This window comes from Macrotis lagotis, chromosome 2, assembly GCF_037893015.1.
Source record: "Macrotis lagotis isolate mMagLag1 chromosome 2, bilby.v1.9.chrom.fasta, whole genome shotgun sequence".
NCBI lineage: Eukaryota > Metazoa > Chordata > Mammalia > Peramelemorphia > Peramelidae > Macrotis > Macrotis lagotis.
Window position 1 is genome coordinate 276,253,743 of NC_133659.1, and position 26,582 is coordinate 276,280,324.

General features: G+C 34.3%; 1 protein-coding gene and 1 long non-coding RNA gene across 4 annotated transcripts in view; both read left to right on the forward strand.

The window, feature by feature from the left end:
- The window catches only part of GRIP1 (glutamate receptor interacting protein 1), a 739,827-nt gene that overhangs the window by 122,176 nt on the left and 591,069 nt on the right, over positions 1-26,582 (forward strand). The gene's annotated exons all lie outside the window — the stretch shown is intronic.
- The window catches only part of LOC141514982 (uncharacterized), a 71,391-nt gene that overhangs the window by 15,900 nt on the left and 28,909 nt on the right, over positions 1-26,582 (forward strand). Inside the window, exons 4-5 of one of the 3 annotated variants that reach the window (XR_012476181.1) lie at positions 538-618; positions 3,863-24,851. This is a non-coding gene — a long non-coding RNA (uncharacterized LOC141514982). Of the gene's footprint in view, positions 1-537; positions 24,852-26,582 lie in introns of those variants that run through there. The other 2 variants (XR_012476182.1, XR_012476180.1) reach the window with 2 other exon arrangements.

Consider the following 26,582-nt stretch of genomic DNA (forward strand, 5'->3'; position numbering starts at 1 on the left):
TGCCTTGCCAAAAAAAAATACTAAATGAGAACACAAAGCAAGTTTACTTTAAGAGACTGAAGTTATGTTTAGAGTAGTTTCTGTGCAACAGAAGACAAGGAATTATTTTTAGTTAAATTGCGCATTAAATGACTTCATCTTTTTATTGTTGAGTGCTTTGGGAATCATCAGGGATGGCTCTCTGAGAGATGCAGCTGCACTGGGGAGTAGATAGGTACACACCTTACAGTTACCTCATTTCTTTGGTGTAAGTCCTCGATGAATTACTTACATTTGCCTCGAAGCTTTTGGAAACTATTGTCCAACTATCCAAATGAGGATGGGTCTATATAGCTATGTAGATATATATTCATGTAGATATAGATATAAATATATAGGTATAGGTATAGGTATAGATATAGATATATTATATACAAGAACTGAAACAATCACTTATGAAAATAGTATCTGCTCTATCTGTGCTCTCCTACCTTAGCTGGTGCCATACCACTTTTGAATTTTTGTTACATTATCCTAATCTTGAGATTATTCTTTTAGGCTGTGATTCCAGTACTTCAGTGACAAAGAAGCCAAACTTGAGCGTTGGTATCCCATTTATTGATCTGTGTATACTCACAGGTGAGAAATAAAGGCAGTTTGGGCAAAGATTCTTTCTCTTATAGTCATTAAATTTCCAGTCTGTTTCCTTTCCTTGGTGAATAATGAAGGCAAAAGAGTCCAGTTAGGTTTTTAGACTAACAGAATAAGTGGTTAGCTTTGTCATTCTCTTAATGTTCCTGGACTTAATGGAACTGTGATGTTTAAATCGAAGGCTAGCTATGCTCTCTAAGACCGAAGAAATGAACTGGCTCAGGCATGTTTGCTTACCTGACTTGCTTGTGAATGTGACTTAATGTTGTTGCCAGTTTACTGTTAACACATACACATATGGTCTTCTCAGGATCTAAAATGTGTAGTAAGATGGTTCAAGGCATTTTTTAGTTGGTTTTGTATAGAGATACCTATTTTTACCTATCATAATCTTTCTTGCTCTAAAGCACCAGTAAGCCAAACAATCCACAAACTTTACAAAGAATAATTAAATGTGACTGATTTATTTATTTATTTTTTATTTATTTCTATTAATGCTCAATTGCATCATTTTGGTTCTTATCTACTTCATTTATCCACCCCTATAGAAAATTTAGTATAAATTTTCAAGAAATAGAAGACCAACAATTACATGCCTTTCAAGTTATATTTAGGAAGTCAACTATTAAGGGGGGGTTGGAAATCTCCTATGACTTTCTAGTACTACTGAGAATCTTTTTTTCCCTTTGGGAAGTCTTCAATTATTTTGCCAGTAAAATTTATACACAGGTGGGTGAAAATTCTGTGACATTCCTGCTGTTAAAATATTGATGCTGCATTTTACTTTTGATCCTCGGTTTGTCCTGAGATTCATACAAGGATAACAGTAGCTTACCTTGATAGTTACTTGGGTCATTTCTCAATATTTCCAAATTGAGAATTGGCTTGCCTTGTAGATTTTATTAATGTCATATTATTAAAAAGATTCTCAATTTCCTTTCTCTTTAAATTCCTTGCTACTGGTCTATATCAGTGACTTTTTAGTTTTTGCAAGGCAATGAGGTTAAGCAGCTTGTCCAAGGCCACACAGCTAGGTAATTATTAAGTGTCTGAGGCTGGATTTGAATCCAGGTACTCCTGACTCCAAGGCCAGTGCTCTATCCACTGAGCCACCTAGCTGCCCCAGAGTGACTTTATTTCTTCCATTTATTTTCTAATTTCATGAAATTTTAATTATGTACTTAACACTATAGCATTTCTAGTTTACCAGTGGTCTAACTTTGAAATCCCAAGGTATTTCACAGTACTGAAAATATTTTCAAGGATTCACCACTGACTTCATATTATCCAATTTGAATTATCTTTGACTTCTGTTAGCAGGAACTAACCCAGGTGGGAACTCCTTTGTCTTAGAACTCTTTCATTTCTGTGACACTGAAATATTGTATTCCTCAGTTTAGTACCTCTTCTCCATTTCTGCTTTTTTCCCCCACCTCTTTTCTTTTTCCATGGACAATGTCATTTATTCTTAGAGACTAAGGATCATAACCTTAATGCATATGACTTCAAACTGTGTTCTTTCTAGCCCTTATCTTTTCCAAGTTCTTGGTTTCTTCCCACATGCCTTGCTGAACATCTTTACCTGCAGGTCTGGCTAACATTTCTAATCATAGAAAAATTTTCATTGTCTAGTTCAGCTCATGCAATATTTTTATCAAGTGATCTTTTCCCCTCTGATTGAAGACAAGGTTTGGGGAACCCAGTCTACTTTTTGAAATATTTTCTGGGGAATCAAATTCACTTTTGAAATACTTTGTTAAATAAGTTGACCAGAATCGGCAATAACTTAGTCACACTCAAAAATAAAAATATACCTATATTTACTATTAAAAATCACATTGAGCCATACTCAACAATTTTATACTATTTTCTTTCAGCCCCTAAAAATAAGATTTTTTTTCTTTAGTTTTGGTGTTAGCAGCAGCCAAGGATATTTGTGATCTACATTTGATTTATGAGTTACAGGAAAGCATTGATTATATTATGAGCTATCAGTGCACCCAATAATGGAGTATGTAATTTTATTAAACTCTGACTGATAGATTTAAATAATAAAATTGTATCATTTAAAATTTTTTACCATATTCAAGCAAGTCTATGCTTACTATTTTATGCATTTTTGACTGGTACCAATAATGTATAGCACTAGTGATACACTTTTAAAAAGAACTTTTAAAAGAAATTTTAAAAAGTTCTTTTCTGTAGATATTTAATCATTCTCAGTTTCTCCATAAAGAAACTGAAACTCAGAGAGGGAGGAGGAGATTAAGTGATTTCTCTGGCCTCATATAGGTCAGTAAGTTTGTTTTAAATTTTTTTCTATTTTGGTGAGATAACTAATTTAATGTTTCTCTTTTTTGGTCCCTGGTCCACTATTTCTCCTGTTACTGTTTGTGATTAAAATGACCTTTAGTATTCTCTTACATTGTCTTTTGAATTCTCTGATACTTAAGTAATTGATTGTGGTGGAAACTAGTGGAGCCATTTTAGTATTTTCTATGAATATATTTGGACAATTTCCTCACTCTTGGACCAGTTTTTAGTGCTTTTAAAATGACACATCAGTAAAACTTAAAGCTTTTTATAACTTCAAAAAAGTATGCACTTTTAATTATTTTCTGCCAGTTTTTGGAAGTAGTGGATTTCCTTTGGTGGAAGGGATGCCTCTCAATTGGTCAGTGTCAGTGCCAAAGCTATAGACCAGCCAAATGCCTTTCCTTGCCAGATCTCCAAGAATGGAAGACCAACCATGTTATATTTTTATAACAATTTATCTGAAAAAATGGTGTGATTCAATGACCCTATTTTCATTGATGGTAAGAATTTGATTTGGGTAAGACATCTGTACACTTTTTTTTATATGAACCTTGGGTGCCCCCTCCAAATTAAACACATCTTCTATGACACACAAAATATAAATATTTGACAAAATGAAAAACATTTTGCTCTTTTGAGGGGATAGAGGACATATGCTTACTAAAGATAAGCAAGCTGAGGTTCTTTAACCTTTAATCTCCTTGAAGACAAGGGACTCATATCTTTTAAGTCCCCAGAATCTCTAGTTCCATGGGGCATTTTAACATAACGAACAGTTAGTGTGCATTAAATGAAATTTTTGATCTTGCATCTATAATCCTATCAGCATTTGAGCATTCCATTCCTTTCTTTGGCAACTTACTGCTGTCTTAACTTTTTGCCTCTTTCAAATATCATTTTTTATGCCCCACTATAGGTTTTTTTAGCCTCGTCTCTCTATACCCTGACTTACAAGGTTTCCTCAGCCTCCAGAATTAGAAAACAACCATACAACTGTTTCTGAAAGGGGAATAGACAACTGCAGTCACAACTCCATCCAATCTCCAAATTTATTTTGGCTAGACACATGGGAAGAGATCAAGGAGATTCACCCAACAGTTGGAGCAAGAAGTCTGAAAGGGGACAAAGAGAAGTCTCACTATTTTAAGGTAAAAAGTTGAGTAAAAAGAGATTCAAGAGTGAATCTCAAAGGAAAGAAAAATTAATAAAAACAAAAAAGGAGACCAAGGAGAAATTCTAGAACTTTCAAAAAAGAAGAATCATAAAAGAAGAATTGAGGGCTCACAATGAAAAAATTTGATCTCAGTGAAGAAAATCTCTTAATGAAGAAAATAGATCTCTCAGTGAAGAAAACAGATCTCTCAAAAAAAATGGATCCCTCAATGGAGAAAATAGATTGTTCAATGGAAGAGATGGCACTCTCTTTGCAGAGAGTAGAACTTTCATTGGAGGAAATAAAGCTCTTAAAGAGAAGAATAGATAAAACTTAAATCCATCATGGAGATTCTCTGTATAGAGGTATAAAGCTATACTATAGAAATGATCAGGTGATCAACACATAATTAGATGAATAAGGATTTGAAAGAAGATAGGAATGAGTTTTGCAGTGGATTTTGAGGGGATGTAGAATTTGAAGACACAAGTAGTATATGGAGAGAGTTAAAAGTGATATCTGAGGGAACTGAGGTTTTGACGCAATTTAATAAATTTGGGGATATATAGAAATATAGAAATAGACAAATATTTAGCAGGGCAAAAGCAAACGCAAAAACCCCCCAAGCCTTACCAAACAGATTGCATACCTGCCAAATTGATTAACAATGATGATAAGATGTACAGAAATAACTGAAGAACAGGTAACAGCAAAAACTCTGAATACTGTGCTTCAGGAAGCATTGTAAGATAATTGCCTAGAACTTTTGATTGCAGACAAAAAATGCACAGAATGCAGTTGACTACTAACCAAAAACCTAGTGCTCAATATTCCAAGGCATGTGATTGTTGGATTTCACAATTTTAGTAATAAAAAACATTTTGAAAGTAGTGAAGAGAAAGATCTTTACATTTAGAAGCATACTAATTTGCATAGCAGAGGATTACTTTATAGAAATAAGAGAATAGAGTCATATTTCTAAGCTAAGGAACTTAAGTTAAAACCCAGAATACTATATCCTTCAAATTTGAGCCTAATCATCAGTGAAGAACCTTTAATCTTCCATAAAAAAGAGATATTTGAAGAATTCCCAAGAAGAAATTCTGAATGAACAGAATATTTCACTTGAACCTATGAAAATAAAAGAAACACATCTTTAATAAGTGGAAGTAACAAAATGTTCTTTTGTTTATGTAATTTTAAAAAGTGAAAGAATCTCTAAGGCAAAGGATATTGAATTAATATTAAATTCCTCTGAAATCTTATATATATATATATATAAATTAAAATCTCTTAAGGGATCACTATCTTTCTTCAAATATTCATTTTCTAATATCTGATTTTAAAGATAAATATATATATATTTCAGTTTTTACAGAGTATGTTTGGGGAAAGGAATAAATGAAAAAAGTAAAATTTGTATTTTAATGTCTCCTTTTCTTTCAATTTTTTTTTTTTGCTAAAATAGGGATCTTAACTACACTGCACAATATACTAAATGAGTACTTAAGAGAATTTGGGAGAAATTTTTTGAATAGTAAAAAATCAATAATCATATTTAGGACTAGTAGTTGAGAAATAAGCTTGAAGTAAGTAGATTACAGTAGATATGACAAGCTCTGAACAAAACCGAGGTGTGATATTTAACAAAATAAAAATACAACATAGATAATTTATGATCCAGTCTATTTTGGAATTTATACCTCTGGACTACAGTACTGATGTCATCTTTAAGCACTTGACAAATGAATATTACAAACAAGAGAAGTAGAATTATCAGTAAAGTTAAAAGTGAAGGAACAATTGAGTTTATTCTTATACTTAATATAAAAAACTAAAGAACATAATTAAAATTTTTTTTATGTTTTTGCAAGGCAGATGGGGTTAAGTGGCTTGCCCAAGGCCACACAGCTAGGTATTTATTAAATGTCTGAGACTGGATTTGAACTCAGGTACTCCTGACTCCAGGGCCCCGTGCTTTATCCACTATGCCACCTAGCTGCCCCTAATTTTAATTAAATTTCAATGTGATAAAAAGTCATGTTCTTTTTAGGGTAAGGGGTCAAACATTTATTAAGTAATGTATCAAGTACTACCCATATATCATTTGATTCTTTGCCCAACCTTGGGAGATAGATTTCTATCCCTATTTTACAATTGAGTAGAAGTCAAGTGTTTTTAAGTTCATACCTTTTCATCTTTTGTTTATAGTTTCAATTTAATCCTTTCAGTTGTGCCTTCCTTTTTGTGACCACATTTGGATTTTTTTGGACAGAGATACTGGAGTAGTTTGTCATTTCCTTCTCTAGCTCATTTTACAGAGGGGGAAACTGAGGTAAACATGGTTAAATGATTTGTCCAGGATCACAGAATTTGAACTAGATGTCTTCCCAACAGTGCTCTGTGAACTATGACAACACCTAGATGACTTTAAGATGAGGTAGTTGAATAATATTTTGACTTGTCTAAAAGTTATATTTCTAGCTGTATTTGAGATTGGATTTGCATTTAGGTTTGAATGCACATAGAGCAAATGTAGATGTTCATTTTAGTTCACTATTACCTCCTGACAAATTGTTTTTGTATTTTTGGTAACCCATGGTTTGAAATTGAAGTTCTTTGTATTTAACATAGTCTAAGGATATTCTCTATCTATGGAAAATGTGGAGAGCCCTTCAGTCTCCATGCAAACACTAAGGCTGACAATGCATTAAATATCAACCCAGATTTTGCTCTATAACATGACCAAAAGTTGTGAAACATCTGAACTCAAATAGTCAAAACGACTTTAGATATATTTTCATTTTTCTCAAGAACTGCTCTAACCTTTGGAAAAGAGAAAATCCTCAAAATCACTAGGGCTAACTAACTCAATTGTATCTAGGATCTCTGTAGTTCTATATAATCTGGCAGATTTATATGCATCCCTCTGAGGAGCCTGGAAAAAGAATGGGTAAGAGATTTCAAGAGTCATTTCTGTTGAGGGGAAATGATTGTGGAAATCTTTTGAGGTGTTTATTTTACTCCAAAGGGTTTTTTTAATGAAATTTAGAATTATGGAGCAATACAAAGTTTTTTTTTTCCTGATTAGGCTTATGGTTTCAGTATATTCCTTATCATTTAGCAGCCTTAACTATCTTTAATGAATAGCCTTAGTTGTGTGGGTACCAAGATGATAAATGACTTGATTTAGAGTTATATAGTTTTATGTCAGGCAGGATTTAAACCATGTCTTTATGATTCAATAATTATACCTTGTGGCAAAGTAATGTAGAAGAGAAGATTTAGATGATTTTTTTGGTCTAGGGTCTTTGGATAAGGGGCAATGAAGAATGTGGATTGTTTTAAATATTGATATCAGCATGTCTATAATATAAAAATGACCTAATTTTCCCACTTTGATGTTTTATTAGAATATATAAATCTGGAAGAATACAGCTTTGAAAAGTGAGGAAAATAGAATTGTTTCTAAACATGGTTCCTAGCATTTAAAAAAAATGTCTATTGCTAGATATTAATACAGTAAATTTTCCTGCTGTTATATTGTAGAGACCAGATATATGCTGATTTAAATGAAGCATTTTATTTTACTCGTGTTAAGGAGAAACCACATTTATATATATATATAATATATATATATATCAACTCTTATGAGACTATGAAATTAAAAAATTGCTTTCTATTTTATATAAAGTTTTGCCATATATAATAAACAAAGCTTTTATTCATAAGTGAAATTTTAAAAATATGTATTAAACTATTAAAAGTAAAAGATTCTTTTTATGACAAAAATTTGGTGAAAAAGTACTCTCTTCAAATTAGACACACCTGGGGTACCAATTAGTTCAAATAATAAATCCTGTGAAGTGGTCATATTTATTTGAATTCATAATATTTGAAATTATAATCATGTAAATACAGTAATTAGTTCTAGACCAGTGGAAATCAGCATTTTGCAATCAAATAATGTGACCAGTTTGGGATTTCATTGTTTATGCAGTTCTTTATAAATGTGTCAGACAGAAATCACAAAATTTGGAACACTTCAAGAGAAGCTGTATTTTAAGTAATTAAACTGTTGAACTTCAATTTAAAAGTACATAATTATTCTTTAGATCTAAAGTTGACTATTAGTAATGGGAACTCAATGAGCATTGTCAGGGACTTTGGAGGTTAATAGATGTGATTGTTGACATAACTTTCCAGTCACCATTGAAAGTTTTTCAGTCCACAAAGCGAATAAATGCTGTATCTTTACTCAAAGCTTGACATTTTTTCTAGTAATCAGTAAAAAAATTTCCTTCTCTCTTGGATTACCTATCTAGAGAAGATAATTAGTTATAGATAGTTCCTCAACACTCTTTAATTTCCATTATGTCTGTGTACCCATTAGCCTCATTATTTCTCTCATCCTTTCCCTTATCCACTCTCATGAATTGTAATCTTCCTGTTTTTCATTGCTTTCAATTCATCTATTTGGAAATGCACTCCTGTCTTATTAAAAAAAAAACCTTCCCTTGATTATTCTTGAATATGCAGCTACTATCTTTATCATGTCTCATAACATTCATAATCCTTGGATCCTGTCAAATCTGCCAATTATAAGAATCCTCTCTTGTACTCTCAAAAAATTGCCATATAGCTTGTGGTTGATGATCTTTTGGTGAAGAGGATTCATCCTCCTGAGAAATGCTGTTTCAGTTTTGGTAAGCCCTAATTTCTAGATGGAGTCGGGGCTGTATAATGTGTAGAGAGCTTTAGAAACCAGAAAGAGTTGGGTTGAAGTATCTTGTCTGTAACCATGCAATCCTTTAGGGTAGTAGTGTCAAGTCTGGTATCTGCAAAACCTTGGACTGTAGATAAACAAGATCAGAATTAGAAAACTGGGAAATGATTATCAAAATAAAAATACAACCCAACATAATGTTATTATATGGTTTTCTAGTTCAATATGCAACACTTCCTGGCCCCCCCAGTTCCTATTGGCATTGACCCCACTGCTCTAGGTAACTGGTTGATACACATTGGTAAAAAGCTATGTTCTCACAATGAAAGCAACAGACCCAATGTCTCTGTTTTCCTCTAGCCTCTGTTCACAACTTCTAATTCTGACCTAGGACCAAACCAAAAAATTAGTTACTTGTCCTCAATATTGCTTTTCAAATAATCTCATGGATTGCTTAAATCTTTTTTAGTGATAAAAGATTTCATTTAAATTGTTTTCAGGCCCATCACCATGTTCCTCTAGTCAAACTGGTGTGTGTTTTGGTTTCCTAAAATATGGTATACAGAATTGAACATCTAATTTTTGTCTTCTTTAGTCTGTATAGCAAATAACTTCTTTTAAATTTTCTGATCCATCACCATGTTCCTCTGAACTCTGTTTTTCTTAAAATATAGTGTGCTCTTGTGGTATGAGAAGAACAATAGTAGGGCAGTAACCCCTCTCATTCAAGACACTATCTCTTAGTGATGGTTGGTTTTTTGCATTTGGGTTTTTTTTAATTTAATCTGTCATATTTTTCAGAGACTGCATTCTTTAGGGGGGAAAAAGGGTGACAAGTTCCCTGGACAATTGTCAAGATGAAAAATTTGAGAGCAACTCCTTGGATAGTGGAAAAAGATTCCAAACTCAGGATTCCTATAAGTAGGAAAATAATCCAATCTGGACCTGCCTTCCCTTCCCCACTCCCACTCCCCAGTTTACTGTATTGCTATAAAATTCCCATATCTGTTTTTTCTGGGGGTCATCTGTCATAACTTAATAAAATTATAACTGCTCAGTTGACATTCTTGAATTCATATATATTGAATTCATAACATTTTTCTTGTTCTAAATCATAGAGCTGTTTTCCACTTTCAACTCTCTCAGTTTTTAATTCCCCCCATTACCTTTGAATTATTTGTGTAATTAATGAATATTCCATTTACACCTTCATCCAAACCATTGATAGAGGTACTATTCAATTTAGGTCTAAGTTCAACTTCCCAGAATGACACCATTAGTATAAAGCTATTTCTAGAGGCTCTTAATGTTCATTAAAAGAATCATGAACTTAACATCCATCATCTAATAGCAATATTTAAATATACAAAGGGTAACAAAGATTGTATCTGAAACCATGATATTCTATTCAATTTATATTAAATTTAATATAGTCCCTCTTGCTTGTCAGCGTTCCTTTTTGAACTCTTTTTCATTTTAAAATATTTCATTGATTTTCTTTTGAGTCATAATCACAGCCATCCTTTCTTCCCTCCTGTTTCCAGTCTCAAAACCTCTCTTTTAACAAATATACTCCAAAAAATTTTCTTAAGATCCATTTGATATGTGGTTTCTTTACACGAAAAATAGGCATCATATCTGAAGACTTGTCTTGATATGATTGTGATGGAAACTAATGGAGCCATTTACTTGTAGTAATCTAGCCTAAAGGTAGAGGGTATCTATCCAAAAAATATCATAAAGGTTCAAATGTCCCACATATTGGTGATCAATAGATCCTTACTGACAAGTTATGGAGAACTAAAAGCCATGGTGACATTTAGGGTATCCTCAACCAATGATAACAAGGTTGGGGATTTCAATTTGCTTTGGGGGTTCTGCCTAAAAATGAGAGACTTGGACAAAGAGATTTCTATAATTCCCTTTGAACTCTAAATCTATAATATGGTTCTGTCAACAATACTAATAAAGAGTGAAGGAAAAGGAATTGAAAAATCTTCCTGTGAGAGACTAGAGTCATTTGATGGAATGATTTTTACAGACCAAAAGTTCTCTTTTCTATTGAATATATTCTTGAATTTGTTTCTTCAAATCAGCTATGAGAACTGAATTTGTATATGAGCCTTTCCATGACTTCTCTGATTTTCCTGTAGGTACTAGGCTGACAATTCACTCAGCCTAAATTCCCTGCCTTCCCTTCCTAGCAACTGTCTTTGTTCCTTTAGGGCATATTCCCAGAGTGAATATGTCTGTGAGGCTATGTGTGTTGGCTTTGCTCTTTGAAGAGCCATATCTCCTTTACTGTGATGCTTTGCTAGGTCCCGCTATTTATATTGCTGTTATTAAGGGTGGTGATGCTAATGATAGATATACTGAGTGATATTTATATTATCACTTTGCTGAGTTTTTACATAAAATATCTCATTTGATCAACAAGTCTACAGATATGATGCCTGTATTACGTGTAAGAAAACCAAAGCTTGCTACTTCCCCCACTACCTATCATTCTCTAGATAGTGGCTTAGTTCAGTTACTTTCTCACAGTTCACAGGAGAGCCTGAAACAATTGAATTAGAGCATCAGTTTTTTTTTTTTTTTTTAGGTTTTTGCAAGGCAAATGGGGTTAAGTGGCTTGCCAAAGGCCACAAGCCAGGTAATTATTAAGTGTCTGAGTTCAGATTTGAACTCAGGTACTCCTGACTCCAGGACTGGTGCTCTATCCACTGCACCGCCTAGCCACCCCGTAGAGCATCAGTTTTAATAGAGGTAGAAGAGGAATTTTTTTTAAAATAGTATTTTTTAAATGAATGCATTTTAATACTGTTATATGTCTCTTCTAATAATAATGCATATTTTACAGTATAGACTTAAAACCTCTGATCTTTTAACAGTAAACTGCACTTAAAAAATTTTCAAACTTTTCCTGGGTTGTAAAATGCCTTCCCTGCATTTGACTTTTTTCTGATAGGAGATACTCAAAATAGTCAAGACAGTGGTATTTGTCCCTTGAAGTCCTTCCGAGGATACTCACAGTGAGTCTAGCATGTTCACTAGTTTTAACTTAAAAACTAGAATCTATTCATTCTCCATGAGCTCATTCCGATCTTTGCCTTTGAAATGGCATCAAAATATAAGGCGTCTCATATAGAATATGACTTAAACATGCACTAAGATTTTTGGGACACCCTGTAGAGTTACAACTAATAGGAACTGTTGATCCACTGGGGAAAAAATAAGTTGGAGGAAGGACTTTCTGGATGCTGAATAACAATTTTAGGGTTAATGTTGGTGTGCCTTTTTTTGTTTTGTCAGGTTATCTTTGTCTTTTGTCCATTAAAGAAGGGGAAAAGAAAAAAAAATCCTTTTCTTTTTCATGATTGAAAAGTCATTCATTCATTTTTACAAGTCAAATGTTAATAGCTCAGGGTTAACTTAGCAATGGAAAGTCCCTCTTGTTTTCTCTTCATCCCATAGGATTTTCTGCTTTGCATAACTGCTTCTGTATTTCTTTGGCATGTATCATCTCTGTATCTAGGCTTTCCAACCAGTTACACTAAAAACAAACATCCATCTATGGGAAGAAAAGGTACTTCCTTTTTTTGGGAGGCATATATGACTAAATGATCAAAATTTTCAGCCTGGGACATATTTATTTGATTTGATTTCCTTGTAAACTCAAAAACAAAACAAAATAAATTAGGATGTCCTCAGTGGCATAGTAGACCTGAAAGTCTGGGTGCTAGATGTTGCTTAGTTTGTTGATTGATTTTATGACTTAGAATCAAACATTAAGTACCCAGGAACTGTCCTAGGAACTGAAGATACAAAAGGAAGGAAAAGACTCCCAACTCTGAAGTTGTTCACAAATCCAATAAGCAGAGACTTTGAGTGTCCAGATGTCCTTTGGTATTTGTCATGGCTTAAACTGGTTTTAGAGTCAGAGGATCTGAATTCAAGTTTGATTCTTTAACAACTGGCAATTCACTTAATTACTCATAGCCTCCATTTACCCATGTATAAAACTTGTGTAAAATATGTGCACTCAGGTTCAACTACATGAACTTTTAAGTGTATTTTATCTCCCACATTAAAAAGAAGAGAATAACATAGAGAAAAATCCTTGAACTTGGTTCTTGGTTCTGTTTTTCTTATTACAAGTCACATATATGACATGTAACATCTATATGAATCTATAAAATTTCTGTATATGTATAACATGCATATTATTCATGCATAAGATGTATAATGTGTAAGTGCATTCCTAGCACTTAGCATAGTTTCTGGAACCATAATAGGGACATAAATAAATATTTATTGACTTGACTAATACCTTTTCTTCCCAATTTTTCATTTATTTTCGGAGTAATGAAAAAAAAGATAGAGAATTAATTCCTTTCAACACTTTCCCCCCTAAGTTTCCATTTCAGACAGTCTTTTAGGGGGAGCAGTGGGTAGCGTACAGGTCCTAGAGTTTAATCTTCTCGAATTTAAATTCAGCCTTGTTTCTATTATCCTGGGCAAGTCACTTAACCCTGTTTGCCTCAGTTTCCTTATCTGTAAAACAAGCTGAAGAAGGAAGTGGCAAATCACTCCTGTATCTGCCAAGAAAATCTCAAATGGCATCAGAAGGAGTTGGACACCTCTGAAAAACAACTAATAAGTAAATTCTTTGGAGGAAGATTGTAAAATATTCAATATTCTTTGTGCATGTAATAATATTGCTTGATTTTTTTAAACTCTAAATTTGAAATTTTAGCCTGACTAGTTCATTAAGAAGCTCTGTACCCTCATTACCCTCCCTTTCTTTCCCCTTAGGGAACCACATTTAAGAATCTTTATGTTGTTCCTCTTTAGAATTTATCTGCAACAAAAATGGTTTGTTGTTAAATAGGGAGTATTTTATTCTTGCTTTTACTGCTCTACAAACGTGACAGTTTTCATAAAAAATGCTTTTCCCCCAAAAGCAGATATTTAATAGGGGTAACCCCCCCACCCATTAGGTCTTGCCCTAATAAAATTTTATTATTTTAAGGAGATATACTGCTATGCATTTATATTCTGCTGTAAAGTATTACAATGAATAATTAAAAGGGAACTATAGTTGTCAAAATAAATGATAGCTGTGGATTGTGGTGCACTGCTCTTAATTTTTTAATACCTTTTTGCTTGTTGATTTGCATAGTTTAGTATTATACAGTGGATTTCCTAACCATTAAATGCAAATTAACAAGGGTATATTGTAATGTGTTTTTAAGGTTTCATTCAGCATTTGTCCAGTTATTTACCTGTCTACCCTATAGCCTCTCCTCTTTGCCTACCACTCTGTTTTTTGCTGGGATAAGAGCTTTTTTTTCTACATTTTTTAAAAATCTGTATTAAATGAAGAGATCAGATCTGTATGAATTTGGGAAAATAAAAAAATGAAAAATTAATTTTTCACGTAGAAGTGGTTGCCCCTCCCAGTGCTCTGTTTTGAATATCAAAAGAAGAAAAGACAGCACATGTATCTTTCACTATTTAATAATTTAAAAACCTACTAATAGGAAATATGCATATAAAGGTTTCATATTTTTTCTTAACAGACATTTTCTAAGGGAAAACTAGGGTTCTTCCAACATCCAGAGTTAGTGTTAATATATTGACTATTGCTTAGCAACAGAGAATTTTCCCAGGAGAGGATAACATTGCCCAAAGTAGGTCACTGATGTTTCAGACTACTTTAAACACTTCTATTCCTACAACATTCACTAGCTTTCAGACTCTTCCATATTTTTTTTCTGTCTCTAAACTATCCAAAATCTGTAACCTTACCTGTGAAGCTCAGGTAGAATAATTCCATTCTACAAGGGAAGGAGCAGTTCTCAAAGATTGTCTTCTAGAAACAAAAGTCTCGTGCACAATACCAGAGAATGCTGGATCTTTGAACACTGTTGTTTGATCTGGAGGTTGAAATAAGAAAATCCTATTTAGTGACCTAAGATGATGACTATGTAAAATCATGTACTGAATTGCCAGTTTCATTGATGCAAGGAATTATGGACACAGAAAAATATGATAATAGGGAGCAAATTTTTGTAACTTTTTCTGCATTGTTAAAATATTTAAATCCTGTAATCATATATATATATATATATATATATATATATATTATATGTTTATGAAAGAGAGAACTGATTTTTATATTTTAAAGGTTTTTTTGGCAAGGCAAATGGGGTTAAGTGGCTTGCCCAAGGCCACACAGCTAGGTAATTATCAAGTGTCTGAGACCGGATTTGAACCCAGGTACTCCTGACTCCAGGGCCGGTGCTTTATCCACTGTACCACCTAGCCGCCCTGAGAACTGATTTTTGTAATGTTTTCTACACTGTTAAAAATGCTTCCTCTTGACTTTTGCTTTGATCCTGGCCACATGCTTACCTGTGGATCAAGTTAGATTCAGGTGCAATAGCATATCACCTTGAATCAGGTAGGAGACCCTCCTACAGTCAATCCTCCTTTAGCAACCTGTCCAGTACAATACACCCCTTCTATTGACCCTGGAGGGGCATTTAGGGGAAGTCTGATGGGTGACTCACTTTTTATCTTTCTCCCTTACTTACCTTGTCTCTCTGTACTGGGTTAATCAGCAACTGGACTGGGTTTAAACTATTGTGCCCAAACCCCATGTGGCTTTAAAGAATTCTTAACTTCCTATCACTTTTTCTATTTTGTGTTGTAACTACCTTTCAAAAAATCTGAGTTTTTCTTTTTATAACCACACTCAAAGGATCATGGGTTTTTCACTTAGACTGTACCAATCATCAACCATCACTTGACCCCAAACTATCAGCCTGGGACTAAAATCTAGTGATGTACTGTCCTTTAGAGGCTTTAAGATTGATTGTCTGCAATGTCAGACTTAACTTTGACTCTCCACTTTTTCTGAACCACATTTGCAATTAGGTACCAAATCTTATTTCTTTCTCTCTGACCTCTCTTACATCCATTCTTTCTCTTTAGATCAAATGAAATAATATTTGGAGAGCATAGTGTAGGTACTATATAAAGACTTGTTCCTTAGTCACTACTCTAGGAGACCCTCATTATTTCTCAATTGAATTTTTGCAGTTGTCTCTTAATTTGTCTTCCTTCTTCTAGTCTTTACCTTTTCTAATCAGTCCTTTTGAGTCATTTTCTTAAAGCAGGTGGTTTGTTTGAACATATCACACTCTCTTACTTAATAAACTCCAGTGGCTACCTTATTCCTTCTCTAGGGTAAAGTATAAACTCTTTCATTTAAAGCACTTCACAATCAAGCCCTGACTTATCTTTCTAGACTTAAATCCATTCCTCTCTTGACACAGTCTAGGTCCATCCTAATTTACTTTACTGTTTCTCACACTCCACATCCTCTCCCCTGTTTTTGTTCATGACTTTGAACTGACTTTGTCCTCCAAGCTTAGAATGAACCTTTTTACCTTCTCTTAGATTGACTTGTTTCCTTTCAAACTCAGAGACACTACCTTTTCTGATCCCCAGATGCCAATGCTTTCCTCTTTTCTTCCCTTACTCATATTTTCTCAATAGAATGTAAGCATCTTGATAGCAGACAGTATTTCCATATGTAATATCTAACGCAGTGCATATAAGTTGTGATCAATGCCATTTTTACTTATGACTGTGTAAGGATTCAGACAACACAGATTATAATCAGGGAGTCCTGCCCATTTGTACAGTAAACCAAAGAAAAATGAAGATGAACACTTGACTTTCATGTGGAAACTATACTTGATGGTTACTAATAAAACAGTGAGAGATGCTAAAAGAGTATTGATTTAATATCAATTCTAATTCTCAGATTGCTATCTAAGACCATATTTGGTTGGATTGTATGAGAGGCATGGGGGAAGATGCTAAATTTGGCATCTTCCAGGAATTCTGCATCTCCTGTCAGTCAGCATCAGGCCAATCAGCATGGTATTAACAACCAATTAAAATTATTACTGCTTGGATAGATTCTGATTGACAGCTTATGTATCCAACTGAGCTCTAAAAGTGGCTATTTTCATTGCATATCATCAGCATCATAGCTGTCATTATAATGCTTTAAAATTTGCAAAACAGTTTACATATAATGCCTCATATGTTCTATATAAAATGCCTTTGTGGTAGGTGCTGATACTTGTATTTTACAAATGGGAAAACTGAGGCTCACAGATTGTGACCTGCTCAGGATCAGAGTATCATCAACATGCTTCTGAGATCCTGACTTCAAGGTTATCACCCTTTGGAACATATTGCCTTCCATCTGAAAATTATTTTTTTTAAAGGGCACAATTTAATTATAACAATATCCATTCCATTGTGAAAAGTTTTGAAAGGACTTTTAAGTATTAGAATCAACCGGTCCACCCTGCCCCATTTTCTTTCCCTTGCCTTGGTTCACTCAGACTCATGCTGTTCACTATGTTTAATGAGAGAAGTAATATATCTATTCTTTTGAAGTTAACTGTTCTTGGCCAGGGAAGACCCACTGTTTATTGCAGATAATCTAGGGAGTTTATCTATCTATCTTAGTAAATTTAAGGTGGTAAACTATACTTTGAGTTTCCTCATACATCTCATATGTGGATTGAATAAGTCAACTCAGTAAACATTTATTAAGCTCTTTATGTGTACCCTTAGAGTTTACTAAAGAAAGGCAAAAAATAGGCTAGCAATACCATAACATGCATGATTTGAGTGAGTGGGGTGCTGTATTAAGTCACCAGCCTCACTTTCTTTTCCTGGAATCAGAGATCAGGATGACTGGAGTTGGCCTTGAATGTGAGGCAAACAGAGTTAAATGACTTGCCCAAGGTCTTATTGCTAGCATATGTTTGAAGTTAGATTTGAACTCAAGTGCTCTTGACTCAACAACCCCATCCACCCCTTTTAAATTTTATTTAAATTTTTTATATACAAACTTTTTATACCAGATTTATGACCCTGGGCAAATTGCTTAATTCAGTATGCCTCAGTTTCCTCATCTGTCAAATGAGCTGAAAAAGAAATGGCAACTGGCTCCAGTATCTTTGCCAAGAAAATCCCAAATGGAGTCACAAAGTTGGACATGATTGAATTGATTCAACAACAATCCAAATATATATGTAAATATAAACATGCTATATTAATTCTTTATATTATGAACATTTTAATATATATGAATACATTTTGTGTATTCTATGACATGGAAAAATGGAATTTTAAAAAAGATGGACTAAGTACGAAATAAATTATATTGAAATATTCATTTTATTAATGGTACACAAATCTTTTTGTTTTCAGTAAAATATTAATGCATTTAGCAAAAGCAGGGTGATGAAAAAGACTTCATCATTTTTTGTAAATCTTGACTTAATCTTGTAAATCTTAACAACAGTCTGAGGATTTGTTCTAAGTTCAGATTGTTTTGATTTTAATGGCTATTCCATTGAAACTAGTATCTCCCAAACATAAGAAAATCCAAATAGGAGTAGTACATTTTTCACCATGCTTAATACATCATGACCCTCATTTTTTCAATCAACTTAATAGGCAATAAATAAATATCTTAATTGTTTCTCACAGCAAACCTGGGAGGTAAGTATTATGATTTTCTCAATTTTATACCTGAGAAAACAGGTAGATAGACATCAAGTGACCTGATCAAAGTCATGTAACTATTAAGGATCCAATTTGAACTTGACTCTTCTGAACTCTAGATCCAGCACTCTTATCTCTAAGTCCATCTAAGCTTCTTCATTATGCCAAAGTTTTTTTTTTTCTTTTTCAGTCAGCCAGTTTTAACATATTCAATATCTTACTGGAAGTTATTACATTTTTAATATTTTTCCTGCATTTTTTATTTTGAATTTTTTACAATTTCCCCCCTAATCTTGCTTCCCTCCCCCCCCACCCCGACAGAAGGCAGTCTGTTAGTCTTTACATTGTTTCCATGGTATACATTGATCTAAGTTGAATGTGATGAGAGAGAAATCATATCCTTAAGAAAGATAAAGTATTGTGCCTGATTGTTGCACTAATGGAATGAGCAAGTCCATCAAGGTTGATCATTATCCCCATGTTGCTGCTAGGGTACACAATGTTCCTCTGGTTCTGCTCATCTCACTCAGCATCAGTCCATGCAAATCTTTCCAGGCTTCCTTGAATTCCCATTCCTCCTGGTTTCTAATAGAACAATAGTGTTCCATCACATACATATACCACATTTTGTTAAGCCATTCCCCAATTGAAGGACATTTACTTAATTTCCATTTCTTTGCCACCATGAACAGAGGTGCTATCAATATTTTTGTATGTGATTTTTTAATACATTTCTAAAATATTCTAGTTTAAGAGTAAACATAATACCCTCTCCCCAAAAAATTTCATGAGAAATAAAGTAAAGGAAAAAGAAAAAAAGTGTGTTTCACTCTGTGTTCTGATACCATCAGCTCTGTCTTGGGTGGATCACATTCTTTATAAGTCCATCATAAAAGTTACTTCCATATTTTCCCACTGTTGCTGTTGCTGATTGTAATTCTCTTCATCCTTTCCTCCCCAGTAGCATATATTATATTTTCTCTCTCATTTCACTCTGTCCCTCTTCTAAAATGTGGTATTGGATAGCTGAGTGATGCAGCAGACTGATCACGGACCCCAGGGCCATGAGGCCCCAAGCCCACGTACCACCTCTGAGACCCAGTAACTATCTGGCCACTCAATCCCAGCCCCTTGCAAGAAGTAAAAAAGAAGATGTGTTATATCTGACTATTCTCTCCTATTATCTACCTTCTCCTCTATCACCCACATCCACTCCCCCCTTCCACCTTTTTACTCTAGATATCTATGCCCTATTGAATGTGTATGCTGTTTCCTCTCTGAGCCATTTCTGATGAAAGTGAACATTTCCTCATTCCCCCCCGTGCCTTCCCCCTTCCCTATCATTGCAAAAGCTCATTGCAATATATATGTATGTATATACATATGTATGTATATATCTTTTATATGAAATATCTTAGCCTATTCCACCTCTCCTTTCTCTTACTCCCAGTATATTTCCCTTTTATCCATTGACTCCATTTTTACAATATATTATATCTTCAGATTTAGCTCTCTCCTGTGCTTCATCTATAAAAGCTCTTTCTACCTGCTCTGTTAAATGAGAAGTTTCATATGAGTATTATCAGTGTCATTTTTCTATGCAGGAATACATGCAATTCATCATCATTAAGTCCCTCATATTTTGCCCTTCTCCTCCACTCTCTATGTTTCACCTGAGTCCTGTATTTGAAGGTCAAGCTTTCTGTTCAGCTCTGGTCATTTCAACAGGAACATTTGAAATTCCCCTGGTGAAAGGCCATCTTTTCCCCTGGAAGAGAATGTTCAGTATTGCTGGGTAGTTGATTCTCGGTTGCATTCTGAGCTCTTTTGCCTTCTGGAATATTATATTCCAAGCCCTATGAGCCTTTAATGTAGTTGCTGCTAAGTCCTGTGTAATCCTGACTACAGATCCATGATATTTGAATTGTGTGCTTTTGGCTGCTTATAATATTTTCTCTTTGACTTGGGAGTTCTGGAACTCAGCTATAATATTCCTGGGGGTTGGGTTTTTTTTGCATCTCTTTCTGGGAGAGATCAGTGGATTCTCTCCATTTCTATTTTGCCCTCTGCTTCTAGGATATCAGGGCAATTTTCCTGTAGGAATTCTTTTTTTTTTTTTTTTTTTTAGGTTTTTGCAAGGCAAATGGGGTTAAAGTGGTTTGCTCAAGGCCACACAGCTAGGTAATTATTAAGTGTGTGAGGCTGGATTTGAATCAGGTACTCCTGACTCTAGGGTTGGTGCTCTATCCACTGCACCACCTAGCTGCACCTAGGAATTCTTTAAAAAGGAAGTCAAAGGCTCTTTTTTCTGATCATGACTTTCAGGTATCCCAATAATTTTAAAATTATCTTTCTTGAATTTGTTTTCCAGCTCAGTTATTTTCTTTTTTCAATGAGATGTTTCACATTTTCTCCTAATTTTTCATTCTTTTGGTGTTGAAGTATTGTGTCTTGCATAGTCATCAGCTTCCTTTAGCTCCATTCTACATTTGAAGAATTTGTTTTCCTCAGAGAACTTTCTTATCTCCTTTTCCATCTGGGCAATTCTGCTTTTTTAAAGCATTCTTCTCAATAGCTTTTGGAACTGTTTTATCCATTTGACCTATGCTGGTTTTTAACATGTTATTTTCTTCAGGGTTTTTTTTTTTGGATCTCCTTGACTAAACTGCTGACTTCTTTTTCATGTTTTTCTTACATCTCTCTCATTTCTTTTCCCAATTTTTCTTCTATCTCCCTTATTTGATTTTCAAAATCTTTTTTGAACTCTGTCATAGCCTGAGCCCAACTTCTGTTTTTCTTGGAGTTTTTCGATGCAAGAGCTTGAACTTCCTTTACTTCAGATTGAGTATTTTGATCCTTCTTGGTATCATAGATAAAGAATGTCTCAATGGTGTTCCTCTTTTTTTTTCTGTTCACTCATTTCTCCAGCCTGTGCCTGGTTTTGGGGAGCTTCCTGAGTTTTTGAGTTTTGGGGGGATTTTTTTGGGACACCCCACTGGGACCTTTATTCCTCCAAGGTCTTATGTTTTCTTGCCTGTGCTTTGATATGTAGATGACCACAGGCACTCCCCTCTGCCCTGGAGCTGTGAGGAGGATTCCTTCTACCTTAGTATGGAAGGTCAAACTACAACCTAGATCTGAGTGTGGGCAAACAGCAGAGCCCTGTCCAGGGAGAGCAGAGAGATTTCTGCAGTCTCCTCTGACCCCCTTACCATCTGTGGGCTATGCTCTGGAGGTGCAGGCTGGTTCTGGTTTCCCCAGATAACTGCTGCAGGTTCTCACCACAGGTTGCTCTGAGACCAGTGCTCCTCACTCCACACTCATTCTGGTGCAGCAGAGTTCTCTCACCTCCCCTTCAAGTTGTTTCCAGTGATTCCTGGGCTGGACTGGGCTGGGCTGGGCTGGGCTGAGGCCTGGGCTTTTTTTCCAAACCCTGGTCCTGGTGAAGCACCTTTCCCATGGAACTTCTAAGTTATCTTGGATGGGAAAATGTATCACTCAGTCTTTCTGTGGGTTTTGCCCCTCTAAATTTTGGCCATAGTCATAATTTGACAGCTTTTGGAGATCCCTGAGGAAGGCGTTTCTGGGCAATGCTGCCTTCACACCACCATCTTGGCTCTGCCCCCATTTTTTATATTTTTAACAACTAAGTTCAAAACTCATTGAAAGTATTTGGTGAGAGTTTTCAACAGATTTGCTTCCAAATTTATTAAGCAATAAAATAAATTAAACAATATATAAAATAGTTTATATAGATTATATTGTTTTTGACAATAAAAGTTTAGTTTTTAAATGCCTTGCTACTTATGACTTCATTTTTATCAGAGACAGTATAGTATAGTGAATAGAAAACTGAATTTGAGTGAGAAAACTCAAATTTAAATCCTTCCAAATTGGGTAACCCTAGATAAGTAAATTAACCTTTCTGAGATTCAGTTTTCTTATCTATAAACTAGAGGTGGTAGAACTATCTATAGGATAGTTGTGAGGATCAAATAAAAAAATTTACATAAATGGTTAGCAAACTCTCAAATATTCAATATATGTTAGTTCCTATTTGCTAAAATCCCAAGGTGCAATGTATACTTTGGGATGTTTATTATTAATGACAGTTTAATTTAATTAATTATTTTTTGAGTAATATTTAGTGACACCTAGATATTAATATTTATAAATAAATAATTTAATATCAATTTAAAATTTTTTTCACCATTTTGAATCTTTTTGGGCAAGTTGTCAGATCTGAGATCCATCAGAGTTTACTGTCTGGTAATGTGACTAACAAAGAGTTCATATGTAAAAATAACTCTTGTCACTTGAACTTATGCTTTCATTATTAGTATTATCCTTAAGTCACAGTTCCCTTGCTGTAATTTACATTTTTTCACTAAAAATATTTTTAAAGCAGATTTTAATAATTCTTTTCTTTTTAGTTTCAAATCCTCTTCTTCCCCTTCCTCCTTCCCCACCCATTAAGAATTTTTTTTAAGTACAAACATATAAACATGGAAACAAATTTCATTTGTTCATTTATAAATTTATGCATCACTTGCTAGAATCTTTTAAGCTTCTCATCTGTTTTGTGCAAATTGGCTTGGTTAAATGTTGACATGATCTGGAAATCCATTTAACCTGACCGGGGTAAACTACAGTAAGATGAAAGAATGAAAGAAGAGAGAGCATCAATGAACCTTCTTACTATGAAATTAGCTTCTGGTATGATTCCTTCAGAATCAGGGTAGGTGACCTAGTCATCTAATAGACCAACTAGAGAATGTCAATGTTAACTCATCTATTATTACATAAAAAAGTCAAGGTTGTAATATTTTTTTTCCATAGGATTATCTTGTGATCCCTCTGCTTGTGTCCCATGCTTAATGGCCATTGACCCCCCCCCCTTTTAACCTGTAGCTTAAAGTGGAGCAGCTAGGGGAGACAGTGGTTAGAGTTTGGCATCAATGAGACTCATATTCATGAATTCAAATTCAGCCTCAGACATTTACAAGCTGTGTGACCTTAGCTAAGACTCTTAAATCTTAGTTTCTGAGTTCTTCATCTGTAAAATGATCTCGAGAAGGAAATGGCAAGCCTCCAGTATCTTTACCTAGAAATTCTAAATGGGGTCACCAAGAGTTAGTTGGACTTCTGAAAGAACTGAACAACAAAACTGCTTAGAATGACTATGCTTTAACATTTCCCTTAGTCTTATTATATCAAGCTTTATTATGTTAACTCCCTTTCCATTAGGCCTCTTTTTGTTCCCAAAGAATAACTCCACTTTTCTCTTTGAATAGCTTTCTCTCAGGTAATTGACTTATGGATCAAAATTTCTGTTCATTCTGAAGTGGAAAATAATCTAGAAGACTTTGAATATCAGAATACACAGCTAGATAACTGAGAAACTGGAGTCCCCATTCATAGTGAGGCTCTCAAGGACTTAGTTGAAAATAACAGGACCTGATAATACTGGCAGCTCCCAATTTATAAATGGTCTGTGTTACATAAGTTTCTTTGGCAATCTGTTTTGTGGGATGTAAGCTCCTTGAAGGCAGGGATTGGTTTTTGCCTTTCTGTCTTCAGGGTGGGACCTTGCTATGAAGTCTTTCTTAATACTCATTGGCTATATGACTTTGGGCAAGTCATTTGATCTCTTTTATCAAATCTCTTCTTTTTTGTTGTGAAACCTAAAACTGTAAACCTTAAAAATATAGGGTTAAAATAAAATGACAGGAAATATAGGTTAGACATGAAGTTTTATCCTCTGGGATTTACCATTAGCCTATAGGTGGAGACCATTATGATAATGCAAGACCAAGGTGTATAAGCATATTTATACTGCTGCCAGGAGAGAGGGACAGAATATACAAAATTAGAGTAGACTTGCTTAAACTTCCCTGGGGATCATCCTTATCCCATGCTATCTGATTGTTATCTCTTCCTAGACTTCAAATATCCTGAGGGTAGGACAAGTCTTCCAATATCCAGATCATTGTCTTCCTGGGTCTGTAAATAACTTAAAGGGAGACAGTCAATGACTTATTACCTACCTCCTGTAAAGTGAATCCTGAATACTATTCTAAAGAAATCAGCCTTTTTTTTCACCAGAATTATCGTTTTGAAAAACCATCATTATTTTTATTATTATTATTATTATTATTATTATCTTTATTTGATACTTTCAGGGCCTATGGTGTCAAATTCAAATTGAAATGAATCCTTTGGAGCCGCACCCCTAAGGGATTCACATTGACTTTAAAAGCTGCAAATTAACATGTTTTGTACTTTTTACTTATTTTGGTAATTATTTTCCAATTACATTCAGAAAGAAATTTTACTAATTTGGGTCACAAGTTTGACACCCTCTCTGGGCAACTTTCTTTTAATAATTCTAATATAATTGGTGTGTGTGTGTGTGTGTGTGTGTGTGTGTGTGTGTGTGCATGCACACACACACACACACACACACATATATATATATATATATATATATATATATAGTAAATATATGTTTTCTAATTTTAATATATAATTTCAATTTACCGAGCATGTAGTCAAGAAGTCTGAGTTCAATTTTGGCTTCAGATTAGGTTACATATATAGCTGTATGTTGTTCAGTTATTTCAGTTATGTTTGACTCTTGGTTATTCTTTTGGGGTTTTCTTGATAAAACTACTGGATTGGTTTGCTATTTCCTTCTCTAGCTAATTTTATGGAAGTTAGACAAAAATGGTTTAAGTAATTTTATCTGGGGGTCACACAGTTAGTAAGGCTAGATTTAAACTCAGAAAGATATTTTCCTGTCTGCAGACCCTGTCCCATCTAATCTGCAATGTCCTCTATTTGCTTATCTCTCAATATGTTTTATGTGTATGTGTTTCCTCCCCTCTCTTCCAAAATGCAAGTTCTTTGGGGGCAAGGATTGATGCATTTTTACATTTTTATCTTCAGTGGGTTTCACATTATTATCTGTTCCTGTCAACAAAATTTTAGTAAGTGCTAATATCGAGAATTTAGGAAGCATTGGGAATAGAAAGATGAGGCAAAAGAAAGAACATCCAACCTCTTATAAAGGTACCTGGAGGAAATGACCAATCAGGGCAAAATAATCTTGCATGTTGAGGTTACTGGATTATGAAGGAGAAAGAAATCTGGAGAGTCAAGAATTAGAGCCCAGAGAAGAATGTTGCATTGATTGACCTGATCAATGGATCTATTTATTTTCACTTATTTAAATTCAATGCTATTATTATGAAACTCATTTTGATCTTGAGGACCCCTTCTGGACACCTCTTTAGACAACTCTTTGAGAATTGCTGATCTAATCTATTCATCCTGCTCTGTCTTTCTTCCTTAGGGATGCTTATGCTAGCTTTTGTCTGTCTCTATGGGCACCCCATTAAGCAACTGGAATTCAACCAGACGTTAACTAGTTTATGGCTTCTTAGCATGCCAGCTGCCAATACTTCTATTGGATGTGTTCTTCTCGAGGTCCCCAGATTCTTTTAATGGGACTTTTGTAAACTTTAAAAGTGTTAAGCATAGAAGAAGACTAGAAGAAAAGGGAACGACATTTATATTTGAGACAAGAGTTCTAATTCTTTGTCTTGAATTTTCTTCCTGATGAAGCTCAAAACCATTTGAGTATTTCTTAACTAGATTTCACACAATTATTTTAATTTTGTCTTAATTCTCCATCTTCATAAAATTAGAAAACATTTCAATATTTGGTTTTATTTGGGGACACAATATGCAGCCAATTCTTCACCAGATTCTGTCTTTCTTTGTTACCACCCTTGCTTATTGTAGTTTTCGGTAAAGTGATCGTGCTTTTTCCTTTAGATGAAGTTGAATTTCAAATTTTGTTGTTAGTCACGTCCAACTCTTCATGGGGTTTTCTTGGAAAAGATACTGGAGAGGTTTGCCATCTCTTTCTCTAGCTCATTTTGCAGAAGAGGAAACAGAAGCAAAGAGGGTTAAATGACTTACCTATGGTCACACAGCTAGTGAGTCTCTGGGGCCAGATTTGAAATTGGGTCCTCTTGATCCCATATCCAGCACTCTTATGCCCAATTTTCAATTTACCTCACACTCTCATTTTAGCATTATTTTCAAATTAGATAATCCCATCTCATTTGTTATGGGCTATACACCTAG